This window comes from Anser cygnoides, chromosome 5 (assembly GCF_040182565.1).
Source record: "Anser cygnoides isolate HZ-2024a breed goose chromosome 5, Taihu_goose_T2T_genome, whole genome shotgun sequence".
NCBI lineage: Eukaryota > Metazoa > Chordata > Aves > Anseriformes > Anatidae > Anser > Anser cygnoides.
Genome location: NC_089877.1, coordinates 18,978,811 through 18,995,473, shown reverse-complemented (window position 1 = coordinate 18,995,473; position 16,663 = coordinate 18,978,811). Strand labels below are relative to the sequence as shown.

The window sequence follows — 16,663 nt, the reverse complement described above, 5'->3', positions numbered from 1 at the left end:
ACAAATAGATAAATAGATTCTCTAAAAGCCTAAGTTACACTCTACATCAGTGAGATGCAGGTTTCTGTCCATCTTAACCAATTCCCTCGAGTACTTTGTGTTTCCTGTGCAGTTGGGTAGACCTTTAGAAGAAACAAGGAAGACACATGAGGGGTTAGGTGCTAGATAAGGCTTACTGAGACTTCTGTCAGACCTGGTTACTTTTGAGTCTGTTCCATCTCAGTGCTCAAGTCTGCTATTGTTGGCATGAGTGAATCCAGATTTTCAAAACGAAAGCAAAAGTCTTCTTTGCCATCCTCAGACTGTTTAAATGGCTTCAATTATTTTGTGTAGCTGCTCAGCTGAATATTATCTAACTATAGTTTGAGGTACCGACCAAGCTCTGAAATGGTACTGCATCAGCAAGCAGAATCTTACACCAGCGGGAAGGCAGGCTCTCAACCTCCGCCTTCTTGTGCCTCTGGCTGTGTCTTCTTTTAGATGAAATTTTCAAAAAACCTAAATAATTTAGAAACTAAAGTTTAACTGTGAATTAGTGAGCTTTAGACTTCTAAATCACTTAGGTCCTTTAAAAATCATGTCTGTATTTGGTACGTAACTGGTACTCGGAATTGGTCCGTTAAGGACTTTGCGATCCATATGGACTTTGTGATCGCTATGTGAGGAAAACGTTGTGGAACTGCCATATCGCAGAGTTATTACACTGTCCTACAGCTTAGCAATCCAAATGCTGCAACAGTAAATTAAAATAAATCTATCTAAAATAATACCTTATACAACTGACATTGCCAGGAGCAGGACTGGACATGAAATAACAGCACTTTTATTTCAGCATGCCCAAGATTTTGTTGTTGGTGGTGTTTTTTTTATTTTTTTATTTTTTTTTTCCAGTTTGTTGACAAGTTGAAATAGCTGTTATGATACCACAAGGAAAATGATGGAAAATGAAGGCCTTGATTATGTAACCCATTTTCCAATGAATGGTTGGTCAAAATGTGTAATTTAAGTTTGTAGGAGTTGTAGAACTAGCCTTCTATTATTACATTAATTCATGTTTACGTTAATAGAAAATTAATTTACATTAATACAAAAACTCTACTTGTGTTGATATTTTTAAGGCAATTGATAATTATTACAACTCACAGTGTGGCAGGTGGCTTTATTTGGATTTATTTCCTTCAGGGTACTATATCCTAGCAGCACTAACGGATGGAAGGAATAGCATGCTCTTTTTTTGACCCATTCATTTTAGAAACCTTTCCTTTGTTAAAAATCAGTCCAGTGGCCTTGGGACAAGGCAAGGGCATAAGGGGATTTTATTTTGCCAGGGGCAAAATGTCAAGACTTATGGGCTCTTCTGCTTGAATGAAGAGGAGAAAACAGATTGTATCAGTGGGGCTGCTCCCTTGACAGTCAGCTTTGTAGAGCACAGAGCCCCTCCACCATGAAAACGAACCTCTGTTTTACAGATTGGTGCCCATCTGCTTTCTGTGGCACACAGTGCAAAGAGCTGTACTTGAGGTGCAAGGTGTTTATTTCCCCCAAGTGGGTGCTTAGTTAATGTCACATTCCACATGGCTCTCATGAAAAAAAATATCCTGTAGTCAGAAGGCCAAAATTAGCTTCTCCTTAAAAGCCTGAAAAGGCAAAGAGATTAAAAACTATGTGGGTCACAGTAACCCTCTCAAAATGAAGTGATTGATACTGAATGCTGAGAATGAACTTTCTTATCCCACTTCCAGTCAAAAAAAAAAAAAAAAGGTCCCTCTAGGCTCTGGTTTTAAATGGACTATTTGCAGTGGCTCTGACTCCAGGTCCAAGGCCATCTATTTTGAACTACTGTCTCAATCATGTCAGGTCAAAAAGAAAATCTTTGTTAGATTCCAGCACAAAATGAAGTGAATGATGAAAGCCAACAGATCCAGGTAAAAGCTAAAGGGGAAATTATTGTGATGACAAAAAGAATGACAAATGTAAGCAAAATAGATTTAGAATATTTTCAGAAAGCCCAGAGGAGCCTTTAGGCATAGAAAGACATAGTCAAATTCATCATCAAACAGCCCAGTCCATATGCTGATGCGGGATAGGATTCTTGGAGAGTGATACACTGTGTTCCAAGTAGATAAAACTGTTCAGAAACTTAGGAAGAGACTACATTGACACTTGTCACACAGGGACCTGGTACAATTTATGACCCTTCGCTGGTGGTTAAATACCTGTTGAGAATAACATAAAACAAACAAACAAAAAATACTTTTAATAGAATTTTAGTGCCAGGATAATGCTAATAAAATCTAAATATATATGCTTTATGCATACAGCTGTGCAAATACACTTTATGTAAGAACCAATAGTGGGGAAAGAAGGGGAGAGGAAGGAATTGGTGGGGGGGGGCAAAATCAGCTTTAAAGCAAGAAATGGGGGGAAATGCATTTCAGCCAGAGTAAAATCTTCATTTTGAAGATTTTGTTTACATTTTTTAAAATAAATTTAACAACTTCCAAATGAAATTTTATGCAAAATTAAAATCTGAAGTATTTTGTCTTGACAAACTGTGAGACAATTATCTAAATTTTCAAAATGAAGCCAGTATTTGAAAGAATGTTCAACACAAAAGCATAACCCTTTTGGATATGAAGATTCATATATGATTTTAAAAGTACTTGACTGAACATTTCATTCCTATCTTTCTGCATAGATACTTTTAGCATACTAGCATTTAACTGATTAAACAGCATTTTGAAATGTAGGTGTCAATTTAGAGGCTGGGATTTAGGTCAATATACATACATTTACTATATTTTCTCTTCAGTCTGGACTTCATGTAGTTTATACTTTGATATAATCATCCTGGATCCAAGAAGGATCTATTTTTCCTTTTTTTTTTTTTTTTCTTTAACCAGAGTAATTATATTGACATTCTGGTAATTGCTATTAAATTACAGTCTTTCAGAAATACATTTTATTTATTCAACTTCTGTATGGGATAAGCCAACTGCTAGTATGGCTAATGGTGCACTGTAGGTGGATAGTCCTAAATACTGCAGTCATTTAAAACTTGGTGTAGTCCACTGTGTGTATGAGTTACTGCTTTCTCAGCCACTACCCTTGCAGAGAATACGTGCTAGTGATTAGGAGCAGTCCCCTGATATTTTTGTTGACTTGTCCACACTCTCCTTCTTCCCCAGCATCAACATACTCCACACAAATCTCAAGAATGAACACGGTAATCCTATACTGGAATCCGGTAATACATTGCAAAATAATCAGGGTGAAAAATGCTTCCCAAAGTCTCCCTGACAGGTATAGGGGAGCACAGTGGGAAAATGTAATATTTTTGGTGGAAACAAAAGATATTTTTTCATTGAAAAATACAATTGGCTTGTTTGACTTCTATGTTCATTTTCCCTCCATCTCTTTTTTAAAATGCAAAGGTTAATTTTTAATGGAAGAATGTGTCAGTTTGCCCTAATACAGGATCATTTGAGCTTTGGCTAATGCTTGGGGAGTAGGCCTCTGAGGAATGTCAGGAGATGGAGCAGCAGCATTCTGCTGGCCCTGGGTCAGTGCTAAATGTGCAGCGCACTAGGACAGTTGACTTACTACGCTCCTGGAAGCGCTCTCACTCAGATTAGATGCACAATTCGGGGCTGAATCACAGAACACACGTTGCTTTTTTTTTTCCTAGGCTTTAAAGTCACAGCCAAATCATGCTGATAATTTGGTCTTTGAGTTGTGTGTTCTTCTACCCAAATTCCTCTCGTGGTGTCTGTTTGAAGTGTCGCTGTTTACTCAGCCCCAGCTTCCGTCCATGTTTTTCTGTCCTGTTTACCAGCTTCTGCCCTTTCTACCCAAGGTGACTTACTCCAACTGGGAGATAACAGCATTTGGCCTGAAATGTTCCATGCATACTGAAAAATGCTATTATTTAAATAATGGACATACAAAGCCGCCTTTTGTAATTAAACTGGTTTACACATGTGGAACACGCTGGCTGCATTATGGCAAAATGATCATTTTAAATTTAAAACATGCTCTCCCTCGTTACAGAAACGTATTCTGCCTGGTTCCTTCCTCCCCCCGGCTCGTTTAAACAGAGATGCCATTCCTTTCTCCATCTGAGTTAAATACCACAGTATCCTTTTCGGCAGGCTTCTAAGCTAAATCTAATCAAGCTGTGTCACAGCTCTGTCAGGCAGGTTGCTCTTTCTTTGGCCTTGAATAATTGGAAGAATGTTGGCACTTGTGCCTGGGCCATGAGAACGTGACCCGGGTTGATATTTAATCTACTGCAGTGCTAGGCTGCACTAGGGCTGGGGCCTAAGCCAGGCCTTGGGAGCAGTGTGTTAGACATCAGCAGCACTCATTTTACCTTGAAATGGATTCCATTTGATGTATCATTACACCGCTCCAGGAGAATGCTTTAATGAGACAGATACATGTGCTGGAAAGGATTAAATTGTTGTCCTTTAAACTTTTTTGCTTTGCTTGCCTAATAGCTACAAGGTGCTGGGGAGTACCTGGGAGAGGCAAAAGGTTACGGAGCTGGCCAAAAATAGCTAAAACTGAAAGTCTGTCATCTCTGGATCTGCGAGCACATTGCAAGAATTGCAAATATCTGGCCTGCTTCTCTCTCCCGCAAAATAAGAGCAAGCACCGAAATCGCAGTTCGGCTTTAACCTCTTCTCTGTGAAAGTTCAACCTAGGAGGGAATCGCAGAATTGCTTCATGTCCTTGTAACTTAGAATCAACCCTTTTTGTGCACAAGTAAAACATTCATCATCCTTTGGGATGTGGGAGAGAGAAGTTTTCATTCCCCTTCTCACAGGCGTATATAAGCTCCAGGAGCCCTCAGGAAAGAGGAAATTCCTTTCAGATCTATGGGTTGTTCCTGCTGAGCAATCTTAAGTCACCATGTATTTCAATAGTTTTGTTAACACTTTCATGGAGATTTCGGTGAGAGCTTGTGAGGTAGGGGGTGGTACAGAAGAAGCTGGGGGTGGGGGAGGAAATAACAATTAGAACCTTTTCCAGGGAGAAGTGTAAATTGCTATTCTCTCCATTCGCAAGAAAGTCTTCTGACTTGAATGACTTGCTGAGGTGCTTGAAAATGCCCTAGACTCGGGTCGCATGCATGAGGAACTATTTAAACTTTGCTAAACAGGGGAATATACTCCCAATTTGCAAAGGAGCCTGCGGTGACATTTAATCTGCATAAAAAGAAGGTGATTTCAATGACCCTTAATCTCCGATAATGAGATGTACCCATTTGGACACAACAAACTGCCGCACCACGGTCAGTGATTTCCACATTAAATCTCAGTTACAGTACTTCATTTTTTTGCCTTCAAGTTCCTCTGATTTTGTCTTATGCTGTAGAGGAATGCTTAGGGCTAAAAAGCAGCACCTCTCCATCTCACCATATAGTCTGGGGATGTGAACAATGGGAAAAAGGGACTTTGTTGTGGAGTGAAGTTGTGAGACGCTAATCAGGTGTGTTACTGATTAACTCGGCCTCCTCTGGAATGTCAACGACTTCTTTTCTTCCATGCTACAGTATTAAGGGATGAAGTGTTTGTCCGTTTCACATGTACTCCCCCAATCTAATTTCCACTTACATTGTTAGCAGAGACCAGCACCTGCTTTTAAGTCATTCTAGCCCCTGTGATGCAGGGCTCCTCTTACATTTTACAGTACGTGAGTCCTGATAAAAGCAAAGTACTGTTTCCAAATATGATGTTAAGTAAAATCTTTTCCTTCTTACTGTGAGAAATCATTCCATGGCCTTGAGAACAATCTCCTCAAACCTTTCACATCAGTCTGAGAATAATGCAACCCTTTGAAGACAGCTAATAAAACAGCTTTCTAAATTTTTGTTTGTGTTCTGTGAAAGATCCTGGATGCATTAGCAAAGGTAATGCCAAGAGTCTTTTTATACATCCTTTTGTGTACTAAATGATTGGATAAAAATGAAAAACTTTCTGTAGAACAGACAAGAGTACTCACGGTTGTCCATTATCCACAGTTTCTTCTCTGTGTTTATTTTGACTATGAACCGTCATATGACGAGAAAGGCCATTCCCTTCTGGGAATGTTTTCTCACAAGTAGGACAACAATGTCAGACTGACCTAAAGGAGGTTGTTCTCTTACATTTCCTTCGAGTTCTTCTCCCTTGAATGTGACGTGTTGCAAATGAAGTGAGGCCATCAGAGATGATCTCTTGTCACTGTCAAGTGACAGCTACCACTTCGTTTTGTCAGCAAACATTCTGGTTTGGATTCAGTTCAGGTTCACACAGTCCCTTTACCTCGTGTACTGACCACTAGGAAAGCTTGAGCTTATTTGTAGCCTAGATTGTTTCCTGGAGTACTTTGATATCACAGATCTTTGAATAAGGTGTCTAATCCACATCTGCCATACCTTTGTCATTACTGCCTCCATGCCTGGCATACTGTGATTCATTTTTTCTATATCTTAAAAAAAACTGCAAAAGTGATGCATTTCATCGTAAAAACTGTATCTTTCATTTGGCCCAACAGTTTGGGCCAAATTTGCAAGGAAATAAACAAACCAGAAACCAGAATATTTGCAAGAGAGGACATTCCTGTGGCCGCTTATGGTTACAAAAACAAACAAACAAACAAACACTCCCCCAAATGCCAGGCAAATGATCACCTTTCTGACCTTTGCCAGATTGCCATGTCTTTCCAATGGATTTCAGTGAGAATAACAGAAAGACGAGGAGCAAAGGACCAGAGACTGCTTCTCTCTCTCTTTTTTTTTTTTTTTTAATATCCATCTCATGACCTTAGGCAAGATACCTTTGCAAAACCACTTTCAGTGAAATAGCCAGGGGTAAGCCTATTCTTTGTTTGTGTGATGTCCATGACCAAATCGAAATCACGTATGTTTATTATTTATTTTTTTGCATGCACTGGTTACATACAGAAGACAAAGATCTGTCCTGTTGGTTGTTAATATGATGCATTGCTTAATAATTTTCTAGCTGGTGTGTTATGTAGATGTGGTATCTTATTGTGCTACTTTGGTACCACAAGATAAACTTCAAGCTGTCAAACACTGACAGTTGAACTATTTGACAGCTGGTTGAACAATTTCTATGTAAGGTATGTTTTCTGGATTCCTCTTGTTGGCCCTTTGTAGAAAACTCATATCAGGGGAAAGTGAGATATTACACAAACTTCCAAAATAACCCCTTCCACTTGGCAGCAGCTGAGCAGTCTCCAGGTAGACCTAAAAGCACTGCTGAATCATATGCACAACTACAGAAGTATAAAGAGAGCAAAAGTAAAAAAGAAAGCTAAGGGAAGCTTGGAGAACTGGAAAGCCGGCAGTGCAGAGGAAGGAAAGATTGGGATCCGGGTGATTATTTTTCTATAGGTGGTTACCAAACTGAAAAGAAACAAGAAATATTGTGGAAGTGTATGACTGTGCGGTGTTCATACTTACTGACTGTGTCTTCAGTCATGGCAGTAAGAAAGTTGCTCCATGCAAACTTTGACATAGGCACCGTTGAGGTTTTCCCTCCATACGCTGCAATTACATGTTTGGAGCTAAACAAAATTGAAACCCTGAGTTTAGGAATTTTTCTGTCTTAGGATATGGCTGGAAAACTGGCATTTTATCTAATGAAGTAGGACAAAATAAAATGTGTTTTTTCAAAATGTTGTTTTCTCCCAGATCACAAAATGCTACTATTTTCAGCAGAATTTGTATACCAACAGTTGTCCCCTCCTGAGTTTGGGAGACTTTGATTACATTATGCTGTGAAATAGTACTTTGACATAACTACTCATAGTCTTAGGCTTAACTTTAAGCAGCTGCTTATGTATATGCTGATTGAGTTCATAGCCCTGGTCTTCACATGTCAAAGAAATGACCAGACATACTCACAAAGCAGAAGCAGAGCTGCACAGAGAATATCCAGAAGATAAAAAACACCTTTCTGGGGCATTTTAAAAAAGTCTGAAGTGTATCTCCAGCTTTTGAAATTAGATCTAAATGCAACAGCGAGACGAAATAGAAGGGTCCCTTTTGGTTTACATATTACTGTCTCTTGAACTGCATTTGATTTTGCAGTTACAATTGCAAGGGAAATAGTAATGAAATGAAGAGCTCTGCATAGGAACTTACCCTGTAACATTTGCTGGATGTGGAAATGCAGATCAATGGGCTACATACAGAAAACTATGATATTAATCTGCATTTCCTGCAGTGTTTAGGACTCTTGTCTGAGCTGGTTACCATATATTTGGCTGACACTTAGATTCATAATGTTTTACTTTACCTCAATACAGTATAAGGTGGTTTGTGTTTTGTTTTTTTTTTATTCTGTGAAAAAAAAAAAGTGCCTTTACTGTACAGTTCAGAGCTGTTTGTTACTATTAACATATTTTTGTCTGCTAGAAATGGAAATACGTGGTTGGTCTTGGCTCTTTAAAACTAGAACTTGGGCCCAGGGTTATAAGCAATTCTAGCAAATAGAGCCATCAGAGATTCACTGAACTAAAAGCCACCTGATTTAAAAGGCAATTATTAAAATTAAAAAATAAAAAATAAAAAATAAATCAACCATTTTCTAACATTCAGATCACTAGGCATGAATTTCAATACAAGTTTCCAAAACTGTTCATTAGCACCTGGTGATGTTAATAGACATGGTGTTTCTATCCCTGTCTTTTCTTACTAGCAAGCTTACACACAGTGGAAGGTTTTGCCTTTGAAACTTTACTTACTCTTCCCTCTCTCTTTTTTCTTTCTCTCTTTTTTTTTTTTTTTTTTTACTGTCTTCTTTGCTCTTTCTCACTGTGGTGCAGTTTTAAATATTTACTGTGGTTGGATAGCCAACCAGTTTCTTAATGTGGAAATACTCTTTTTAGTTGCAAATACTCCTTTTATCATGCACAACATTGTTGTCTTTTTTATTATTACAGAGTCATTGCAATTAAAGAGGCAAAAGGCTTCCGAGGTCATCTAGGCATATTCATGCCAGTGCAGGATTGTTCTCTGAAGTAAGCTTGATCACTATCTAGTTGCAAGCAGTCCATGTAATGGAGTATCTTTGGGTGCTTATTCTTCCCAAATTATTTATTAGATTCTTAGCAAATTCTTTCCAAGTGTTTCTGCTTTAAAAAGCCCTTTCTGTTTTTTCTTTCCTCTTATCACTTCCTTTGTAATGGCCATACCTTCTTTGTAGCACCTACAGCTGTGCCTCACGACCAAACTCACCTGGGCCCACAAGAATCCTTGCTGAAATCTCTTAGCTGGGGCTGTAGGAGCCTGACTTAGAAGGGGAGTCACATCCTCTTGTGGCCATTCAGGTGAGCCTGCTCCTGGCCATACAGACTTCTTCAGGGCACTTCAAGGTCAGTCTGGGTACCATCTGTACAACTGAGATTCTTCTTAAGCTTAATAGAAAGGGTAGTGGTGTGAACAAAAGCAGATCTGATCCTGAGATGTGAACAACATCCACAGTTCCAGTTGTTTCTAGCATGGTTGTTTAGCATTGTATACTTCTTGGCAACATGTCCTGAAGGGTGTAAAGCTGAAAGGAGGCAGTGGTGCTATGAACAGCTAAACTTTTCATTCTGCAGGGTGCTGATTGTCCTTAGGTTTCTGTAATGATAGATCTGAGCAAGGCACAAAATGGCTCTACCAATAAATAAAATGTCAAAGAAACCACTTTCTCAGACCTATACACTGTATCCACGAATACTATACTGATTTAATCTCTGCCCCAAAGATCCTGCAATCTAAATAAATCAGGCAGGCAAGAAATGAAGGAAAGGAGGCATTATTTTCTGTCTTGGGAGATAGAGATTGTGCTAAATCTTTCTCAGTAATTAAGAGGATTTCGGGAGGGTGTTGTAATGGGAGTCCCAAACTCTACTTGTAAGCAACAGAGAGACTGCACTATGGGCTGCATCCTAGAAAGCCATTTTAGCTTAATGATGGTCCATGACTAAGGCACTAATTAAATTAAACAATGAACAGTATTAACATTTTGCTGGGGAAGGATGTCAGCTTCTGGTGGTTTTCCATTTCAGTGTACCACTGCTCAGATAAGAAACATGCAATGAAGGTAATCTTTCCTGAGGGACTTCTGTCTCTGATATGAAAATGCCATTTCCAGTAGCAAGGACTACCCAGATAGAAAGGAGGTGCTTGGGTCTGTGGCAGGACAAAGAGGTATGCACTTAAAACAAGGCAATTTTATGGGGAATGACTATTTCTCTTCCTCCTTTTCCTGCCAGTAGAAGTACACAAGCAGGATGCCAAGGAGGCTAGTTACTGAATTTTATTTTGTAGCACGCAGAAACTCAGTAGGGACACCAGGAATATCAGCCCTCAGTGACCGGACGGGAGCCAGAAGTGTGAGACTGAATACAAAGGCAAAGGGACTGCTTGGGAGGACTGGGTTAGCAGGAGGCTGGACAACCAAAGCCTCAGCAGCCCTGGGAAATCCGTGACTTAGGACATGCAAGGGGCCCATGACCATTGATCTCTGTATTGAGGAGGTCAGGGTTCAGTTTCTTCCTCTGCCTCGAGGGACTTGGGTCTCATGTCCCACTTCCCCAGAGAGTGCTCCGGCCAATGAGCAAAATGCTGTTTTGGGTGAGGATGCTCTCTGTCCATCCTGTCCAAGCTGTGCCACTAAGCAGAAAGGAATTCATGAAACCGGAGGAAGAATACAAGTGTGTCGGGGTATGCTGCTGGAGTATGTGTGGAGAAACACACATAAGTTAGGGTAGGGTAATGAGAGTGCCTGTCACTGTTGCTGCTCTGGTTTATGTGAAATAAAATCCTTCATGTCCTCTGTGGAGCCGTTCTTCTTCTCCCTGCAGTTGTCTGCAGTTCTCTCAGTTTGGTAAGGACAAGGCGTGATGATTAATCACTGCCCCATCTCCAGAGATGTTACCACCAGGAGCTTTCATTCTCTAACAAAGTGGAAATCTTCAAAGATTCATTTGAAGAAAACATTTAAGCATACCAAAAAAAGGGGCGAGTTAAGTGCACAAATGTGGTGTTTCTATATGCAATTTATTAGCAATTGGTATTATTATTATTTTATCTCTACTTTTTTGTAATAATTTCAGAATGAAAAAGGTTAATTTCTGCCTTAAATTGATCAATGATAAGAAATCTAGTGGTTTTGTTTGTTTGTTTTTGCAAGTCAATAATATCCACTAAACTGGGGATTGTTTTATGTTGAACTTTTCAGATAGAAATAGCAAATGTGGTTTAATGTTAACTTCAGAACTGTTCTTTCCCCAAAAGAAAGAATTTATATCTCAGGACTTAAATGTCACTCCTTAGTCTGGCAAAACTCTCACTGACTTCACTGGGATTGCCTGGTTGGCTATTGATATCAGCGGGCCACCCATAAAATATTGCTAGCAAATACTATTTTATGGAATCTAAATGTTGGCAGAGTAGTCTAAGACACTTCTGTAGCTTTAACATAGTTGCTGCATTTCAGCTGCAGTTGACTGAGCGAATATTTAGTTGGGATGCAACTTCATCCACCTGTACCTTTGCAATCTATACACTTCCTTAGCTATGTAACACTTAATTTGATATATCTGTAAGAGCCCAAATTCACGCTGAGAGCAATGTAGGCAAGACCTTATTGTGTTTAGAAAATTGCAGCAGATATTGCATTTGCATTGAAGCTCATCCTGAAACATGCAGGGAATGATCCCAGCTCTAATGTATTTTCAAACATAAATACAAACCTCATCTTTACGTGAATGTATGTGCATATGTATACATTTACATGAGTGTAGCAAAGTGAGTGCAGGCCTGCACTGTCATTTTAGCTAAACAATGCAGGCTGTAACATAAATGCCTATGAATGTACAGTGAACACACAACTATCAGAGATAGAGGAACTTGCCTGTTGCAGGCTAATGCACAAATGTGAAATCTCAGAATCAAGGAAACATGGTAGCCTCAGTTCAGCCCATTACAGCTATTGTATCACTTAGCCATAGTATTTCTTCAGTTGTCTATGTGTCTCCCAGCCTTTATAGTGTGAACCATCATACTTCGCAATACTCATTTCAGATAGTGGTCTTGTCTTCCCACAGATGGACATTAAGTACACTTACCTTAGGATAGCACTTCTAGTTGGGGTGCTGCCTCACCATGAGACTTAATTGCTTTCAAAATTGCCTACTAATGGCACGTGCCCCACTTGGGAGGTTCCTCTTCCAAACCCCTCAGCTTTATAATACAGCTTTATATTTAAAATCACCTAGTATCACTCTGCACATTCAGGACGGAGCTCCAGGTGGCTCTGCCGAGGAGAGCTCACCTGCCTGCCCGACAGGCCTCTGGCCAGGATGCTGCTCGAGCAAATGTAGACCTTGTCAGTTCTCTGCTCTGATTCCCAATGCCCAACACCACAGCAGCCCCCAGCTGCCATCAGCAACAACTGCACAGAAGCTCCTGGGCAGCCCCTGGATCTGTCCAAAGGCTTTTTAGACCCTATGGCTGGGTCAGGTTGGAGGCCCTTGAGCCCCTCCACCCCTGCGGCATGCATGTCAGGACCACGCACAGAAGAGGCCAGGCATGCTCAGTACCTGCTGACAATGGAAGCCTTTGCCTATAAATTTCTTGTGTTGTCAAAGCATTGGGCAGATTTTAACTTCTCAACTCTTTTTAAGTTAACCAAATCTGGGCAAACTCTCAGCAGTAAGGCAAAAGGCAGCCCTTGATCTGTTATAATTTAAATCCCTTCTCTCAAGTATGGGTTTCTTGGAAGTGCTTCTCTGCAAAACACCTAAATAGTTTCTTTTTCTTCCTCTTATCTTGTTTTGGAAAATGGGAAAGTTTCAACAACAAAAAAACACATAAAACAGCCTGAGGTGACTGCATGGAAAATATTGGGCCAAACACTTATGGTTTAATGAAATAAAAAGTCCAAAAGTCTTGGAGACAAAACCTTAGGTAAACATGATTGCAATTATTAGTTCCACCTTTGAAGTATTTCCTAACAGACTTTTTCTCTCACACATTAAAATAAATGAATGAAGTGAAAGATTCAAATGAACTAAAATCAGGGCTTTTATTCTAAACTCAGTCTCAGATTTAGTTCTGTGAAATATTTGTCACCAAACATTAGGATTTCACAGTATCTTCTTGCTTTAGGGCATTATTCAGGAGGCTTTTAGGTTTTATCTTTCTTATTGACAGTAAAGTTTACTATACTGTGGGGCAGCAAACAGATTAGGAAAAGCCCTAGCTCTTCCACCAAAGCTGGATGAGGAAGCAAGGCCTGTGCACTCTGTTCTCAAGACTTCAAACACATGAGATTCTCCCCCCATCATTTTTGCATAATCCAGTGGAATCTGACAAACAAAAGACTCTCAGAAGTCAGATGGCATTTAATTTGAGTAGTAGGTAATCAGTGAAAGAGAGTATCCTGGAGAGAAGGTAATTTGTCTTGAGCTGACAATTTGAGATGGATGTGCTGGGGTTATCTGCAGTGTCAGTTCAGTCAGAGATGAACTGAACTCCATTTCTCTTGCTAGAAGTCTAAATCAACAGAGACCTCGGAGATAATGAGGTATTTAACGTGTTCTCTCTTTTCCTTGCTAGAGATCTCACATCTTTTCTCACAGAAAGAAAAAGGAAAGAAAAAAAAAAAAGAGGAAATGACAAAAGAGAAAAGAAAGCAGACATAAAGGGGAATTTGCTTAGTAAATTAACTATAAGAGCCGCATTAATCTAATCTAACTAATGGTACATTTCCCCCCTCAATTGGAGTAGATCAACTGAGTCAGATAAACCATACCACTCTACTGGCTTTTGGCTCTGTTTTCCGTGCTGCGGTTTAAGGACTGCTGGAAGACTGTGTTTGCTGGAGTCCTTGGAGAGATGCTGGCCTTCTTCATTAACTATTATGTTTGGGCATTGCCTAAAATAATGCTTAGTAGAATCAGCCAAATCTGAGTTTCTCTTTTTGGGTAGAAGCCTTGTTATTTTGAACACTGAGTACAGTTTGGATGAAATCTCCTCACTTTAAATGAGATTGTTAGGCCGTCCAAATTGACTTTAATTATATTTTTATACACTAATGGAATGAAATAAACCCTCATTTTAGGAAAATGAATCGTCAGAGAAACAGAAGACCTACGGCAACAAATTGCTGATTGCATTACTTTAGGAAATATCTGAAATTCATTTAGAAAAATTGACTAATTTTGTCATTGACCTGCACTGGATAGTTACGTGTATGGAAGGGGACAACATTCAAATAACACAAACATATTGTTTGTTAGAGACTACACATCTAAATCAAGGATTGGTGCTATCACAACAAAGACCCAAATGCTTCTAGCTAAAGGTCATGGCTCAAGACTTTGAAAAGGAAAAAAAACTCTAAATCCTGTTCAGGAAACCACTAAAATATGCTCTTAACTTCAGAACTTTAACTGAAAACTTTAAAGCCCATGGCTCTGAAACATTTGCTTAATATTATGCACACACTTAAATATCTGTCCTGAATACACTGAATAACAAAGGAACCAAAAGAACATAGGGTGGCAGAAAGAAAGAATATTATTAAACAATGTTCTTTAGACAGCATGGCTTTAATTTCTTCTGTAAAATATGCAAGTCTTTCCAAGAATCTGGCATTCATTTTTGCCTGCCTCTTTGCCCCAGCAACTAGATATGTATGAATATTCCTATCGATAATTCAAGACTGTGTCCTGCCACAGTCTGTTTTGCTTCAGAAAAGCAGTATTCAGGTTTCAAAGCGGATGAAATATCTGCTACTAACAACCCAAACGTTTGTTTAGCTCCTTGTTCATACACAGATCTTTGCATTTATACTCTAAAATGAAAAGAAGTAACTCATGTTTTCCTCATGAGTCACAAATCATTCAATTTCCCCATGAAGCTTAGGAAGTTGTTGTACATTACAGGCAAACAATTCAACACAAGACCTCTCATTTTCAGTGCTGTTTTAAATATGGCTGGCCAGTGCTTCGAAACTGAAAGATCTCTTGATTATTTCTGTTGTTGCTATCAGTGCAATATTCTGCCATTAGTGTGTTTGAAACCCCCTTTTTTGCCATAAACCTTTTAAAGAAAATATTTTTTGTTTGTTGTTGTCAACACGTGTTGTGGGTGAAGACGACTTTCTAACCAAAGCTATATTTGACCAGTTGCATTTTTCCCCATCAGAATCCTCGGGATTTCTCACCACACTGGGTGGAAAAAGGCACGTTCCCCAGCAGATAGCTTTCGTGTGCCAACAGCTAGGGAAATTTCTGTTCCTTGGAAAATTGGTCCCAGTGTATTACAACTGAATGGCCAGCCCAGGGCAGAGTTTCCCTAACTGTGGGCTACAATCCCCCGAGGACTGTGAAAGAGTTCAAAGGGGGCTCTGAAGTGTTAGAAAAAACAGTGCTGGTCAGCAGCTGCTGACTTTTTCCTGGCTGGAAGAGTGAGCCTGTGGTTTGACAAGATTAAGTCTTCAGCACCAGTTCTGGCTTCTGGTATTCCCTTTCCAGCCTTTCCCCACTGCTTGTTTCATCTTCCCTCCTGCAGTGCACGGGCCCCTCGGTTCTCCTGGCGGATTGGTTTGTGGCTCTGCTGTGAAACGGATCAGGAATTTGATCCAATTTGGAGGAAGACACACAAAAAACTAAGTGTTTCCCTGCCAGGCTATTTTTAAACTGGACTTATTCCCTGCCCCAGTTCACTGCACAGACGCACCACCAGCAGTACCGGTGCCGCAGAGGGAGTGGTGCGTGGCAGCACCGGCACGAGCGATGCAGGGTGGGACCGCGCCGCTCTGGCACTGCCGCGGGAAGGCCGCTCTGGCGAAACCGCAGCCACAAGAGCGGCTCTAATTACTGGTGGCCAGAGGTTACGCTCTCTAGGGAAGGATGAGTTGCTTTTCAGTGCCTTAATTGCTGGCAGCAGCTCAGTTCCTCCAGAGGAGGGGAGCGAGCGTTTATCCCTAAAGCCAAAATTATAGCTAAGTCTCGCTCTCCTCTGGCCCTATGGGGCTGCTGACTCAGGGGGCTGCATAAAAACAGATGTTTCCAGAAGGGGCCACCTTTCCCAAGTGTTTGGAAACACAGGCCTTGGAATCCTGATGGGATTTTGCCTCTGGCTATTTATGACAAATCCAGCCCGGTCTGATGGCGAACAGTACCTGAGGCAGAAGCTCAGTGATCAGGAGGACGTTGTCCTGTGGAGGAGGGTCTCGCTCTTCTGTCATTTACCACTGCCTTTAATGACTTTGTGCTGGTGTCCATGAAGTGAAACTGACTGGGGGAGCCACTTCACAATGAGAACCAGCTGATGCTGGTCTTTACAGCTTCAGCAAAAAAGGGTTGGTCTGAATTGCCAAGTGGTATGAATGACTCCAAGTCTTTGTTAAAACACATCAGCTGAGCTTCATGGAGGGGCTCAATGCAAACAGCATAGAGCCGGCGGGCCTCGAGCGTGGCCTAGTCTTGCAACCCTTTAGGTATCTGTGTCGGAGAAGGAGCCACACATAAAAGCAAACTTACATGGGCACATCTCAGCTTGCACCCTACCTGCCCCATGGGAAATTTTAGCAGGTTAATTCATTCTTCAGGTGTGTGAACTCAGCATCGTTTGTACTCACTGAAATAA

At 40.4% G+C, this 16,663-nt stretch overlaps 2 long non-coding RNA genes across 3 annotated transcripts in view; both read left to right on the top strand.

Annotated features, from left to right (window-relative positions):
• The window catches only part of LOC136790863 (uncharacterized), a 246,655-nt gene that overhangs the window by 166,833 nt on the left and 63,159 nt on the right, over nt 1–16,663 (top strand). The gene's annotated exons all lie outside the window — the stretch shown is intronic.
• Nucleotides 9,222–11,028, top strand: LOC106044790 (uncharacterized). The gene is made up of 3 exons (XR_001212466.3): nt 9,222–9,387; nt 10,069–10,210; nt 10,331–11,028. It is a non-coding gene; the product is annotated as an uncharacterized lncRNA (long non-coding RNA).